The 14,926-nt window shown below is 45.1% G+C and overlaps 1 protein-coding gene across 3 annotated transcripts in view; it reads right to left on the reverse strand.

Annotated features, from left to right (window-relative positions):
* ZNF217 (zinc finger protein 217) overlaps nucleotides 1-8,061 on the reverse strand; it is a 44,200-nt gene extending 36,139 nt beyond the window's left edge. The window contains exons 1-2 of one of the 3 annotated variants that reach the window (XM_033186769.1): nucleotides 7,907-8,061; nucleotides 6,501-6,591 (exon numbers count right to left, since the gene is read on the reverse strand). The gene's annotated coding sequence lies outside the window, so the exon portion shown is untranslated. Of the gene's footprint in view, nucleotides 1-6,500; nucleotides 6,592-6,760; nucleotides 7,157-7,906 lie in introns of those variants that run through there. The other 2 variants (XM_033186771.1, XM_033186770.1) reach the window with 2 other exon arrangements.
* Between the last annotated feature and the right edge of the window lie 6,865 nt (nucleotides 8,062-14,926).

Genomic DNA, 14,926 nt, shown 5'->3' on the forward strand with positions numbered 1-14,926 from the left:
CAAATTGGATTCCTTCCCTCATGGAGCTTATATTTTAACAGGAAACATAGACATTAAATAAATTAAAGCACAAAAAAATAGGCAAGCATATAATTACAGTATCTATTCTAGAGAAATATCACTCGTGCAGAAAGCATACACAAGGATGCAGCACCATTTACAATAGTGAAAGGCTAGAAACCTACATGTTCATCAAAAGAAAATGGCCACATAAAATATACCATATCTAAATTTTAGAATATAGACAACAGGCCGAGTGCGGTGGCTCATGCCGGTAATCCCAGCACTTTGGGAGGCCAAGGTGGGCGGATCACGAGGTCAGGAGTTCAAGACCAGCCATGGCCAACATGGTGAACCCCGTCTCCTCTAAAAATACAAAAAAAAATTAGCTGGGCGCGGTGGCAGGCGCCTGTAATCCCAGCTACTGAGGAGACTGAGACAGAAGAATCGCTTGAACCAGGGCCGGGAGGCAGAGGTTGCGGTGAGCCAAGATCGTGCCACTGCACTCTAGCCTGGGTGACAGAGCAAGACTCCGTCTCAGAAAAATATGTATATATAATATAGACAACAGGCTGGGTGCAGTGACTCACGCCTGTAATCTCAGCACTTTGGGAGGCGGCGGTGGTCTGATCACCTGAGGTCAGATGTTTGAGACCAGCCTGGCCAACATGGTGAAACCCCGTTTCTAATAAAAATACAAAAATTAGCTGGGCGTAGTGGCGTACGTCTGTAATCCCAGCTTCTTGGGAGGCTGAGGCATGATAATCACTTGAACCCGGCAGATGGAGGTTGCAGGGAGCCGAGATCACGCCACTGGACAACAGAGAGAGACTCCCTCTCAAAGAAAAAGAAAACAAAAAAAACACTGTGTTAATTACTGTGCAGAACAAAAAATTAGGAATAAAATGTTTACTAGTTCCATATCCTGCTTTTGGATAAACATTTGATAAACCATTCTATACTTACTCCTCTCTTTGCTCTATTCCAACTGCCTGCACCCCTCCCCTGCCACCCAATCCCCCAACATATATGCCATATATATAAACATCAACCTGTAACCACCCTAATCAGCTTCAAGGTCACTCCAAATGCCACCTCCTTCAGTTACTCTCTCCTTTGTTCAATGCCTCCTTTATGACACTGTCTGCATTATGCCTAGCCCGGGGGATGTTATTTCTCTTACCACCTGTATAGGGTGGTTGGAGGCTTTTCCAAGGGAAGACTGGTTTCCTCCATGTTGTGGAATGGTCAACACACAGTAAGTGCTCCAATCAATATTTAGCTGTCCCAGTACTTAGCTGTTCTGTGCTCCTTGGATTTTCTTTTTTTTGAGACAAAGTCTCACTCTGTCGCCCAGGCTGGAGTGCAGTGGCGTGATCTCAGCTCACTGAAACCTTTGGGGTTCAAGCGATTCTCCTGCTTGAGCCTCCTGAGTAGCTGGGATTACAAGCATGCACCACACCTGGCTGATTTTTAAATGTTTAGTAGAGACGAGGTTTCACCGTGTTGGTCTCCAACTCCTGACCTCAAGTGATCTGCCCACCTTGGCCTCCCAAAGTGCTGGGATTGATTACAGGTGTGAGCCACTGCTCCTGGCCTCCCTGGATTTTTTTTTTTTTTTGAGACGGCATTTCGCTCTTGTTGCCCAGGCTGGAGTGCAATGGTGCAATCTCAGCTCACTGCAACGTCTGCCTCCCGGGTTCAAGTGATTCTCCTGCCTTAGCTTCCCTAGTAGCTAGGATTACAGGCGCCTGCCACCACACCCAGCTGATTTTTTGTATTTTTAGTAGAGACGGGGTTTCACTATGTTGGCCAGGCTGACCTCAGCCTATCCACCCGCCTGAGCCTCCTCATGCCTCAGGAGGCATGACACACCTCGCCCGGCTCCTGGATTCTTTAATACACTCGTTTTTTTAACTCTCTCATGTGACATGTACATAGTAAGCACCTACCATGTACCAGGCATTGTTCCAGGTGCTGGAGATGCCACAGGAAACCAAACAGATCAAAATGCCTATCCTCGGCCGGGCGCGGTGGCTCAAGCCTGTAATCCCAGCACTTTGGGAGGCCGAGACGGGCGGATCACAAGGTCAGGAGATCGAGACCATCCTGGCTAACACGGTGAAACCCCGTCTCTACTAAAAATACAAAAACTAGCCGGGCGAGATGGCGGGCGCCTGTAGTCCCAGCTACTCGGGAGGCTGAGGCAGGAGAATGGCGTAAACCCGGGAGGCGGAGCTTGCAGTGAGCTGAGATCTGGCCACTGCGCTCCAGTCCCGGCGACAGAGCGAGACTCCGCCTCAAAAAAAAAAAAAAAAAAAAAAAAACAAAATGCCTATCCTCATGGAGTTAATATTTGATATTATAGTGTGTTAGATATTATAATAAGTACTATGGAGAGAAATACAAGGGGCAAAGGGGCTACAGAGTGGAGGGATGGTGAGGGAAATTTTTTTTTTTTTTTTTTTTTTTTTTTTTTTTTTTTTTTTGAGAGGGAGTCTGGCTGCCACCCAGGCTGGAGTGCAGTGGCCGGATCTCAGCTCACTGCAAGCTCCGCCTCCCAGGTTTACGCCATTCTCCTGCCTCAGCCTCCCAAGTAGCTGGGACTACAGGTGCCCGCCACCTCGCCCGGCTAGCTTTTTTTTGTATTTTTTAGTAGAGACGGGGTTTCACCGTGTTAGCCAGGTTGGTCTCGAACTCCTGACCTCGTGATCCGCCCGTCTCGGCCTCCCAAAGTGCTGGGATTACAGGCTTGAGCCACCGCGCCCGGCCAAGGGAAATGTTAAATAGATTGGCCCTGAAAGGCTTCATCATAGACATATCTAAATAAAGATCTGAAGGGGGTGACAGTGGGAGCCACAAGAGGTTCTAGGGGAAGAGCATTCCAGGCTCAGGGACAGGCAAGCGAAGTCCTTGAAGCAAAGTGCGCCCAGTGTTTCAAAGAACAGCAAGGAGGCCAGCATGGCATTGTGGTTGGTGTGGAGACAAGCCAGGAAATTAGGATGGGGATGGTGCATTTTGATTGCACGGATCTTTCTGGCCATGGTAAAGATTTTGGATTTCATTCTGAATGGGCCTGAGAGCTCTGAATAATCTGAGCAAAATGACCTGGCTCAGTTAGTAAGTGGCATATTAAACAGGTTGACACAGTCAAGAGCGCTCCTAAAACAGTAACGCAGGGTGCAGGGTCTCTCTCCTTTGCCGAAATCACTCAGATATTTAAATGTATCTCTATTTCAGGTTACTTTTACAACCATAACAGTAATAATAATAATAATAATAGTAAGAAGAGGACTGAGCGCAGTGGCTGACTCATGCTTGTAATCCCAGCACTTTGGGAGGCTGAGGCCGGCAGATTGCTTGAGTCCAGGAGTTCAAGACCAGCCTGGACATGGTGAAACCCTGTCTCTACCAAATACAAAAATTATTACAATACTAGCCAGGAGTGGTGGCAGGCGCCTGTAATCCCAGCTACTCAGGAGTCTGAGGCAGGAGAATCACTTGAAGGAAGTGATTACGGAAGGCGGAGGTTGCGGTGAGCCGAGATCATGCCACTGCACTCCAGCCTGGGCAAAACGAGTGAAACTCTGTCTTAAATAAAATAAAATAAAATAAAAATTAGCCGGGCTTGGTGGCACATGCCTATAATGCCAGCTACTCAGGAGGCTGAGACAGGAAGATAATTTGAGCCCAAGAGGTCGAGGCTGCAGTGAGCAGTGTTGGGCCACTGCACTCCAGCCTGGCCGACACTCTCGAAAAAATAAATAAAATAAGAAGAATGGGGAGGAGAAGAGGAGGAATAAGAAGGGGAAAAACAGGCCAGGCTTGGTGGGAGTCCAGCACTTTGGGAGGCCAAGGCAGGAGGATCACATGAGGTCAGGAATTCCAGACTAGCCTGGCCAACATGGTGAAACCCTGTCTCTACTAAAAATATAAAAATTAGCCGGGCGTGGTGGTACACGTCTGTAATCCCAGCTACTTGGGAGACTGAGGCAGAAGAATCGCTTGAACCCCGGAGGCGGAAGTTGCAGTAAGCAGAGATTGAGCCACTTCACTCCAGCCTGGGCAACAGAGACTCTGCCTCAAAATAGTAATAATAATAAAAGGGAAAAAACAAAACGATTCATTGCCGCCCCCCATGTGCCACTCTCGGCTCCAAAGCTGATTTATATTATGGTGTTACTTAGTTCTCCTGATAACTTTCATGCTTAAATCCATTTGCAGATGAGGAAACTGGGGCCTGAGGTTAACTTTCTGACTTAATTCTCTTACTTGAAGATCTACAACTAGAACAAAGTGGGGTTCTAACCCAGATCCAGCGCCAAAAGCCATGCTGACTCATACCGTTCTTTTCTGTCCTAAGTGGTTGACCTTAGCCTTAGGAAAACAGAATAATAATAACGATCACTGATTGGGCATTGACTCTGGGGCAAGCACACCATACTCCATTTCGAGATCCCCCCGCAGAGTTGGAATCCAAGTCTCCCAGAGTAGAAAGTAGCACGTAGGAGCGGTGACCCCCACAGCAGGTCAGGGCTGAGCTCTTGAAAATGGCTCTCTATGGCCGGGCGCGGTGGCTCAAGCCTGTAATCCCAGCACTTTGGGAGGCCGAGACGGGCGGATCAAGAGGTCAGGAGATCGAGACTATCCTGGCTAACACGGTGAAACCCCGTCTCTACTAAAAAATACAAAAAACTAGCCGGGCGAGGTGGCGGGCGCCTGTAGTCCCAGCTACTTGGGAGGCTGAGGCAGGAGAAGGGCGTAAACCCGGGAGGCAGAGCATGCAGTGAGCTGAGATCCGGCCACTGCACTCCAGCCTGGGTGACAGAGCAAGACTCCGTCTCAAAAAAAAAAAAAAAAAAAAAAAAAGAAAAGAAAATGGCTCTCTGGGTTCAAACCAAAACTCCATTCCCCAGATGTGCCGCTTTGGGGCTTCCTCTGAACTCTCTTTGACTCCATTTTCCCCATTTTACAGATGGGGATAATAGCACACCCTAATGGCCGGGCATGGTGGGTCCCGTTTGTAATTCCAGCACTTTGGGAGGCTGAGGTCGGCAGGTAGCTTGAGCTCAGGAGTTCAAGACCAACCTGGGCAGCATAGCGAGGCACCCCCTTTGCCATCTCTACAAAAAACACAAAATTTAGCCAGGCATGGTGGCTGATGCCTGTAATCCTAGCACTTTGGGAGCCCGAGGCAGGAGGATTGCTTGAGTCCAGGAGTTCAAGACCAACCCTGGCAACATAGTGAGACCCCTATCTCAATTTATTTAAAAAATAAAAATAAAAACTAATAGGCCGGGTGCGGTGGCTCACACCTGTAATCCCAGCACTTTGGGAGGCTGAGGTGGGTGGATCACGATGTCAGATCGAGACTATCCTGGATAACACAGTGAAACCTTGTCTCTACTAAAAATACAAAAAATTAGCCGGGTGTGGTGGCACGAACCTACAGTCCCAGCTACTCAGGAGGCTGAGGCAGGAGAATCGCTTGCTTGAACCCAGGAGACAAAGGTTGCAGTGAGCTGAGATCACACCACTGAACTCCAGCCTGGGCAACAGAGCGATTCTCTGTCTCAAAAAATAGATAGATACATAGATAGGCCAGGCGCAATAGCTCACGCCTGTAATCTCAGCACTTTGGGAGGCCAAGGTGAGCGGATCACTTGAGGTCACGAGTTTGAGACCAGCCTGGCCAACATGGTGAAACCCTGTCTCTACTAAAAATACAAAAATTATGTTTTTGTATTTGAGACTCCATCTTAAAAAAATAAAATAAAATAAAATAGCCGGGTGCAGTGGCTCACGCCTGTAATCCCAGCACTTTGGAAGGCCAAGGCAGACAGGGTGGATCACCTGAGGTCAGGAGAAACCCTGTCTCTACTAAAAATACAGCCTGGCATCGTGGCCTGCGCCTGTAATCCCAGCGACTCTAAAAATACAGCCTGGCGTCATGGCCTGCGCCTGTAATCCCAGCTACTCAGCAGGAGGCTGAGGTAGCAGAATGGCCTGAACCCAGGAAGTGGAGGTTGCAGTGAACTGAGATGGCGCCACTGCACTCCAGCCTGGGCGACAGAGCAAGACTCCGTCTCAGTAAATGCATTAATTAATTAATTAAACGATAAAAATAAAATTTAAAAAATCGTACTCGCTGACAAGTGAATTTGGGAGGAATAAGCAAGACCTCACTCGTGGTAACGGGCGCAGGGTGGGCGAAGTGGGGGGGTGGCACACTGCGCTCAATTAAGTCACGCTATTATGATCACGACCATCGCCCGCGGCCGCAGAACATGCCCGCTCTGCACACCAGGGCGGACACCCACAGACGCGTCCTTCACCCGCGCAGGGACCTGCCAGGGCTCTTATACCGGAGGGTGTTTAGAGTAGGGAAGGGAGAGATCAGGTCTGAACCCGGATCCGTCTCCTCCAGAACTTGAGTCGCTCAATCATCAGCTAGATCGCCCAGTGTAGACAAAGCAAGTGGAATTCTTTGAAGAGTATACCTTAAGTTGGGCAATCCTCATAGAAGGTGGGAGACGACCTGCCCTTCAGTGTTCCTGGGGCATCTTCTCCAAAGTGGAGGTCGAGCCAGGCCTAGGAAGAAACAGAGGGAAGATGCGGACGACCCCACCGCAGAGAGGGAGGTGAAACCGACGAGCTCCAGGTAGGTGTGTCCTCCTCAACCACACCCTCCCACGGGGCCCTGAGACTGGGGAAGACCGGAGATGAGATTAGGATCAGAGCCACACCCCGACCGGCTTACTGGACAACCTGAAGCCACGCGTCTACACTGGCGCTCGGAACTGAGTTGGCCCAAAGCTTCTTCACCGCTTCTAGCGGAGGGCTTAACGCGGTCCCCCAGCACTCACACAGCGGGTTTTCTCAGAACCCAGTCTCCAGAGACCGCCGGGATTCAAATGCTGCGCCGCCCTCAGCCGCTGGGAGACCAGGGCCTTGGCCTCACCTTCTTCCCAGCCTCACCTGCAGAGTGGGCGGTCCCGAGGGTTAAATGCCCTCATCACCATGAAGCCTTAAAACGGTGCCTGGCACATGGCGATCACGCAATAAACGTCCGCCAAAATGACGTTAGCCAGGATTCGCCCCGGAAGGCTGCCTGTTCTCATACGGCCCTTCAATGAGGGCTGATCCCTTTGACTCCTTTAACAACTTTTTTTTTTATGTGGTTAGCACATTTTGTTGATTTTTTTTTTTTAACAAAGACCAAGTCAGCATGTTCTCTTAAAAATATTTTAAGAGATTATGTTTTGCTCCCACTTACTTTGAGGAAAGACTTCGTCCTGGTTGAGTGGGGTGAAAACAGTGAAATGCGAACAAGGATAATAAGACCATCTTTCCTGTACTGTTTCTTAAAAAAGGAGGGGAGGGAGGAATTAAAAATTCAGATGCTGGATTTTAAAGACCGTCATGCTAAGTATTATCAACTTCCTTCTCTCTTTTTTTTTTTTTTGCCCTCATATAAACATAACAGTAGTGAGTTTTTCCTTTTTTCTTGACTCAAAAAAAACACAAAACTGACACATAAACTTCTCCAAACCAATACAGCTGAATTTTCTACAAAGATTTGTAACTGATATGATATATTCCTTAAAGAAAATAAGAATGCTCTGAACAGAAATAAACAGTTTCTGCAGCAGTTTTATTTGAAGCCCACAAATAAAAACAGCATGTCCCCAAGGAAACAAAATAGAATTTGGAGTTGCAGCTAAAATGGCTCTGCCCTAATCCTCTCTTACCCAGTACTATGGGGTTTGTTTACAGGAAACCCCTGCCACGAGAAGTTTTCTGCTAGTTTTCAACCGTATTTTGGCATCATCAACTCAGGCATATGGAAACAAATTAAATATTCAGCTTTAAAAAAAATTACAAAGTAAACGAAGAGAACGCTGACCTGTTCCTTTCTACCTTCTTCAGGATGGGTAGAGGCATGAAGAAATGCAGGCTCCCCTCCCCCTCCGGGCCGCGCTTCCCGGCTGGGTGGAAACTATCTCATTACCACATTTTCAACAAGTAGACCAGTTTCCTCCTTTAATCAAAGTTACTTTGTGGTTGTTTGGCAGTCTGCGCATGCCATGTTTTTATAGCTATAGAAAATGCGTATTTATTTTATTTTGAGATGACTATGACCATATGACAAACCTAAGTCAGCCTCTTATAGCCAATGATTTATAAGAGCTCTGAAAAACCCGGCCTTTAAACATTTTAATAGAGGCTCTCTCATCCTTTGTAAGTGGAAGTGTAAATTGGTACAGTCCTTTTGTAAACAACTCAATGAGACAAGTCAAGGGCCTTACAAATGTTCATACATTTGGATGCAGCAATAACACTCCTGGAATCAATCCTAAGGAAACAGCCCTAATGTAGGAAAAGGTGTTAGGAACAAAGATCTTCGTGGTAACAAGATTTACTACAAGGGAGAGAGCAATACATGTTCACTCTCCATACATGTGTGGAGGCACACAAATAAAGGAGTGGTTAGTCACCCAAGTTATGTATCCCCACACGATTACACACAGTCATTTTAAAATTAGAACATTTTGAAAAATAGGCCATTGGGAAATATTTATAATAGCAAATGAAAAAACCGAGATGCAAAGTTGTATTTTTAATGAACTCTAATTTTTTCTATTAGTAATGAAAAAAAGAATATAATATACATAAAAATACTAAAATTGATTTTATCAGAAAAATGTTAGTACAGACTGAATATTATATGAAAACAAAAAAACTTAATTTCATTAGCTGCGATAATGGCATGGATTATTACAGAATATGTATACATATATATATAAAGATATATACCGAAGCATATAGAAGAATGACATGATATATGAGAATTTATAATACTTTAGTAAAAAAACAAGAGAATTGAACCAAATGCGGTTAACATCTTGAAACTAGAACTGGGCATCAGGTATGGGGGTTACTCATTACACTGTTTTTATTGTTCTCTCTACTTTTGCATACATTTCAAAATTGTTATTAAAATTGTTTCCTTTTTTCTTTTTTTACCCTTAATCTTTTTTTTTTTTTGAGACGGAGTCTCCCTCTGTCGCCCAGGCTGGAGTGCAGTGGCCAGATCTCAGCTCACTGCAAGCTCCGCCTCCCGGGTTTACGCCATTCTCCTGCCTCAGCCTCCCCAGTAGCTGGGACTACAGGCGCCCGCCACCTCGCCCGGCTAATTTTTTTAATTTTTTTAGTAGAGACGGGGTTTCACCGTATTAGCCAGGATGGTCTCGATCTCCTGACCTCATGATCCGCCCGTCTCGGCCTCCCAAAGTGCTGGGATTACAGGCTTGAGCCACCGCGCCCGGCCTACCCTTAATCTTATGACGGGTTACATTTAAAAATTTTTTGATGGTTGTTTTTCAATAATGGAGTATATATGACCCTTTTTCTACTTTCTATTTTTCTCTATTTTTCATAATATACTTGTATTACCTTGGAAATAAGTTAACATTTATTTTACCAAAAATAAATTAAAAATAAGAATAGTAAACAGTCCCACAGAAAAGTTTTTCTTGCCGTGTAATTCTAGTGAATCCTCAGAATGCTATGATAAGCCTGTGTACCTTAAAATGTGAGCTCCTAAATGGTCCAAATCTTTTGGGACGGCACCATGCCATCTGAGACTGCTGTAAATATGATCAACTGATAAAGAGGCCAGCTGCAACTCACCATTTTAAAGATTAGGAACCATTTAAAAACACACACACACACCACCTCTTGCCTCTTAAGTGTTAAGTGGCAAGATACTCTGGTTTATTACTAAAGTTTCATGCAATAATCATGTAAGCACTGAGGGGGACAGAATTCTACATACTGCCAAGCTGACTCAGAAAGAAGGGTTCCACATTCCTTAATTAGCAGCATCAGAAAAGCACCACTTCCTGCAGTGGAGTTCCCATTTCATCCAGCCACTCCACTGGCTGAGTACATCCTCAAGTTCATGTAAAAGATTTTCATAAAGTCTGGAGACATAGTGTTATTTATTTCATTTTACTCTGTTTTGTTTTATCCTACTTTATTCTATTATACCCTATTCTATTGTATGTATTCTAATTTTTACAAATTAAGGATGTTTGTAATGACATAGTTTCTTTGTTTCCAGACTTTATGGATGCCCGTATATACTGAAATCACAGCTGGAGGCAGAGTAGATGAACACCTGACCAACTTGAAAGGACAGCTTTCACTTTGGGAGGCCAAGGTGGGAGGATCACTTGAGCCCAGGAGTTTGAGACCAGCCTGAGCAACATAGTGAGACCCCCTGTCTCTATTTTTAATCTTTCTTTTCTTTTTTTTAAGACAGAATCTCACTCTGTTGCCCAGGCTGCAGTGCAGTGGCGTGATCTCCGCTCACTGCAACCTCCCTATCCCAGGTTCAAGCAATTCTTATGTGTCAGCCTCCCAAGTAGCTGGGACTACAGGTATGCACCACCACGCTCGACTAATTTTTGTATTTTTAGTAGATATGAGGTTTCACCATGTTGGCCAGGCTGTTCTCGAACTCCTGACCTCAAGCGATCGGCCCACCTAAAACTCCCAAATTGCTGGGATTACAGGCGTGAGCCACACATCCCCCCCCTACCCCACCCCCTGCCAGCCCCCACCACCACCAGTCGTCTCTATTTTTTAAAAGAAAGAAAATACAGCTTTCTTGATTATTAAAAGTCAAAAGATTCAAAGTCCTGGACCAGAGTTTCTTTTTTAGTACCTATGACTTAAATTTATGATTTGGATTAAAGTTCTCTGGCAGAACTCCTACAGGATGCCAACGCCTGAGGAAGATTTCCAAACAAGATTACATGGTTTTCTAATAGGATATATTTGATCACGTGTGAAAACGTGGTGGCAGCACTACTGCAACCTGAAATGAAAGGGCAAATTCTCAGGAAACACGTTCTACTTGTAAATACTGGATGTAACCATTGTAACAGTTATTTACTTTTAACTTCAGAGGTTTTTTTTTTTTTTTTTTTTTTTTTGAGACGGAGTCTTGCTCTGTAGCCCAGGCTGGAGTGCAGTGGCCAGATCTCAGCTCACTGCAAGCTCCGCCTCCCGGGTTTACGCCATTCTCCTGCCTCAGCCTCCCGAGTAGCTGGGACTACAGGCGCCCGCCACCTCGCCCGGCTAGTTTTTTGTATTTTTTAGTAGAGACGGGGTTTCACCGTGTTAGCCAGGATGGTCTCGATCCCGTGACCTCGTGATCCGCCCGTCTCGGCCTCCCAAAGTGCTGGGATTACAGGCTTGAGCCACCGCGCCCGGCCAACTTCAGAGGTTTTAAAGAAATGTAGCCGCGCGGTGGCTCACATCTGTAATCCCAGCACTTTGGGAGGCAGAGGCGGGAGGATCACCTTGCACTCCAGCCTGGGTGACAGAGCAAGACTCAAAAAAAAGAAAAAATTATAGCCTTTTTTCCTTTTTACTTTTCTAAGCTTTTAAAGATTTTATGTCTGTCTTGGTTTTCAAGGTATGCAGCAAAACACTGTAGATCCATTACAGAAACACTACAATTTTAGGGTATAAGAATTCAAAGCTTCTGTTATCTATAACACAAGGGCACCCCCCCATTGCCAGTGTATCCTATTGTGTTCTGTTTGCATAGAATCCAGCCTAAATGCTGCCCACCTGGAGTGAGTTGCTAGATGGACTGAAATAATCCTAGCAAACTTGTAATGGTTTGGGCACAACCACTGCTCCTTTGCCATCTAGCGGGTTCTGCTGCTGTTACCAGGTCTGTTAGATAGCGACCAATGAGGCCTCCTGGTCTTCTTGATATTTCCTGGCCTATCAGTGAATCGTTAGTTGGAGTATTTCCTTAGTCACAAACCGGCCATTTATTGGATGTTCTCAGTAGGAATTACATTTGCAGATAACAGATGGTTATTTAAATAAGAATGTGAAAAATACATATACTCTTTCTCTTCCGGGACCTAAGATGGTTTTTGCTGATTCTTAAACTTTTAGCTGTTTTTGTGAGTGGATATCTGATTTTTTAAAACTCTCTCTTATGACATTTAATTAAGTTGCTTGAAAACATTTACATTTTCTGACCAGCCAGCAACACTTAAAATCTTCCATAGTTCCTAAGATTAAGAAAATAGGAGAAAGCTAGAGAGATTTGGCAAAGTATGTAATAACCTAGCAAGGAAATTCTTGAGCAAGAGTATATGGGTTTGAATTTATTGGAACATTTGAAAGCAATTAAAATTTTTTTTTCGGCTGGGCGCGGTGGCTCAAGCCTGTAATCCCAGCACTTTGGGAGGCCGAGACGGGCGGAACACGAGGTCAGGAGATCGAGACCATCCTGGCTAACACAGTGAAACCCCGTCTCTACTAAAAATTACAAAAAACTAGCCTGGCGAGGTGGTGGGCGCCTGTAGTCCCAGCTACTCGGGAGGCTGAGGCAGGAGAATGGCGGGAACCCGGGAGGCGGAGCTTGCAGTGAGCTGAGATCCTGCCACTGCACTCCAGCCTGGGCGACAGAGCGAGACTCCGTCTCAAAAAAAAAAAAAAAAAAAAATTTTTTTCTCCAAACTTATTTTTGTCCTTTTAAAAGCACACACAGGCACACAACTGAAAAAGATCACTGCAAGTAATGAATCATTAAGCTGATCAAGCCTAGAAACCACCATCAGAGGTATTTATAGCATTATTAGGGTGGAGTATCTATAATCCATTCTCAGACTTATTATAAGTCCCAAGATCAACCCTTTGAAAAGCTAATCCTATCTTCAATCTTCAAATTTAATTAGTATTTATTGATCTCATACAGAACGTCCCACACAGTGTTAAAAAGGACTGTCTTCATCAAAAAAAATAGAAAAACCAAAAAAATTGAAAAAAAAGAAAGAAAAAGCAAACAAAACAAAAAGCACCGTCTTCCAAATGTGAGGATAGGTGCTCAGATGATATCTATGGTTCAACTATACATGTGTGTTGAGCAAATGTAAATAGCATATCGTAGAAGCCACCATAAATGAGTCAGAATGATTCAGGTTAACTTTTCACTAAACTCGAAGAAAATTGCTATTAGGTCTGTGTATCTGCCACATTTTACAAGGTCACTTAGGAAAGATTAGCGGACACGCTCTAATATGCAATGTATAATTCTTTTCTTTTTTTTTTTGAGATGGAGTCTCACTCTGTCACCCAGGCTGGAGTGCAGTGGCACAATCTCAGCTCATTGCAACCTCCACCTCCTGGGTTCAAGCAATTTTGTGCCTCAGCTTCCCGAGTAGCTGGGATTACAGGTGCCCACTACCATGCCTGGATAATGTTTGTATTTTTAGTAGAGATGGGGTTTTACTATCTTGGCCAGGCTGGTCTTGAACTCCTGACCTCGTGATCTGCCTGCCCTGGGCCTCCTAAAGTGCTGGGATTACAGGCGTGAGCCAACACACCCACCTAATTTTTTTTTTTTTTGAGACGGAGTCTTGCCCTGTTGCCCAAGCTGGAGTGCAATGGTGTGATCTCAGCTCCCTGCAACCTCTGTCTCCTGGAGTCAAGCAATTCCCCTGCCTCAGCCTCCAGAGTAGCTGGGATTACAGGTACCTGCCACCAAGCCCAGGTAATTTTCGTACTTTTAGTAGAGACGGGGTTTCACCATGTTGGCCAGGCTGGTCTCGAACTCCTGACCTCAGGTGATCTGCCTGCCTCAACCTCCCAAAATGCTGGGATTACAGGCGTCAGCCACCACACTGGGCGGCAATGTATAATTCTTAAAGAATACTTTTTTATTTTTATGATTAGAAAGCCTTACTTGGCTGGGTGTGGTGGCTGACATCTGTAATCCCAGCTCTTTGGAAGACTGAGGAAGGAGGATTGCTCGAGGCCAGAATTTCGAGGCTGCAATGAGCCATGACTGTGCCACTGCACTCCAGCTTGGGCAGCAGAGCAACACCCTGTTGCAAAAAAAAAAAAAAAAGAAAAAGAAAAGAAAGCCCTACGTATCATTATAGAAAATTTGAAAATTGGCCAGGTGCGGTGGCTCATGCCTGTATCTCAGCACTTTGGGAGGCTGAGGCAGGTGGATCATGAGATCAGGAGATCGAGACCATCCTGGCTAACACGGTGAAACCCTGTCTCTACTCAAAACAAAAAATTAGCTGGGCGTGGTGGCGGGCACCTGTAGTCCCAGCTACTTGGGAGGCTGAGGCAGGAGAATGGTGTGAACCCAGGGGGCGGAGCTTGCAGTGAGCCGAGATCCCACCACTGCACTCCAGCCTGGGCGACAGAGCAAGACTCCGTCTCAAAAAAAAAAAAAAGAAAAAGAAAATTTGAAAATTGCACCCATAAACCCAACAATTAACATGCAGAAATAACCACTGTTCCAATTTTGCTGCCTTCTTGCAGCTTTAAAAAAAAAATGGCTGTATGTGACATTTTGGTCTGGATGATAAAAAAGAAAACAATGGCCATATGTATCTTCAAAATATGGACAACTGTTATGTATTAATAAAAAAATTAAAATGACATAGTACTTAATTGACCCCTACTCTTTATCTGATACTTTACAATGATCATTTCTTTTAGGTGTCAAAAATAATGTAAGACCAGGCATAATGGCTCACACCTGGAATCCCAGCACACTGGGAGGTCAAGGCTGAAGGATGACTAGAGGGTAGGATTTCAACACCAGCCTGGGTAACATGGCAGAACCATGTCTCTACTAAAGCTACAAAACATTATCAGGGCGTGGTGGCATGTGCCTGTGGTCCCAGCTACCTGGGAGACTGAGTTGGGAGGATCACTTGAGACCAAGAATTAGAGGCTGCAGTGAGCCATGATCATGCTGCTGCACTCCAGCCTGGGGCAACAGAGCAAGACTCTGTCTCTAATGATTGATAATAATTTTAATAATAATAATAATGTAAAGCTTTTTTTTTTTTTTTTTTTTTTGAGACGG

Source organism: Trachypithecus francoisi, unplaced genomic scaffold (assembly GCF_009764315.1).
Source record: "Trachypithecus francoisi isolate TF-2019V2 unplaced genomic scaffold, Tfra_2.0 Lachesis_group21, whole genome shotgun sequence".
Taxonomy (NCBI): Eukaryota; Metazoa; Chordata; class Mammalia; order Primates; family Cercopithecidae; genus Trachypithecus; species Trachypithecus francoisi.